This window comes from Camelina sativa, chromosome 3 (assembly GCF_000633955.1).
Source record: "Camelina sativa cultivar DH55 chromosome 3, Cs, whole genome shotgun sequence".
Classification (NCBI taxonomy): domain Eukaryota; kingdom Viridiplantae; phylum Streptophyta; class Magnoliopsida; order Brassicales; family Brassicaceae; genus Camelina; species Camelina sativa.
Window position 1 is genome coordinate 13,218,591 of NC_025687.1, and position 698 is coordinate 13,219,288.

Sequence of the window (698 nt, forward strand, 5' to 3'; positions counted from 1 at the left end):
GCCATTATCTACCTGTTAAAAAAGTTAACAGGTGAAAGGATTCCAAATGGAGATCCTAGTGCTACAAGTGTATCACCCTTGCTACTCGATGAAGCAAAAATCATGTTTGGCTGACCCTGATTCACAAATATTTGCATCACGACGCATAGTAAACTATGGTTAGAGATAAAGTATAAGGTACAGTAACATTAGGATGAACTACAAATCCGAGGAAAAGGGGAGGAAATTCAGGGAAATATTTACCAGTAAACTTAAGGGGACTCCTAGAAGAGCCATTCGAGTGGCAGATTTGGCCATGAACTTAGCATCGAGTGGTTCATCAAGTTGCATCAAGGGCTTGCTGTAATGTCCAATCTGGAAAAATGATAGAAAACTGAATCCCAGAACTCTTCAATTCAAAGGGAAATTCAAACACGAATCATGTACTCAAGCAATTACCAGTAGAAGTTCAAACAATCAGAATGGTTCCCTTGAAATGAGCCATGGGTTTCCATTTGACTTACTTTGATTGAAGGCTGAGAACCATTAGCAGCAGAAACCAAAGACCAACCAACATCCCATCCGGAATCTTTTGAACCAGAACAAGCTTCAATAAGCGATTGAAGTGCAGCGGAAGATACAGGAACATCAACCTTGTAACATATTAGTAGCATCAGAACAGAAAAACAAATAGAGGGAGCTACAACATTTCCATACAA

At 39.5% G+C, this 698-nt stretch overlaps 1 pseudogene; it reads right to left on the bottom strand.

Annotated features, from left to right (window-relative positions):
* The window catches only part of LOC104776891, a 4,999-nt pseudogene that overhangs the window by 3,450 nt on the left and 851 nt on the right, over window positions 1–698 (bottom strand).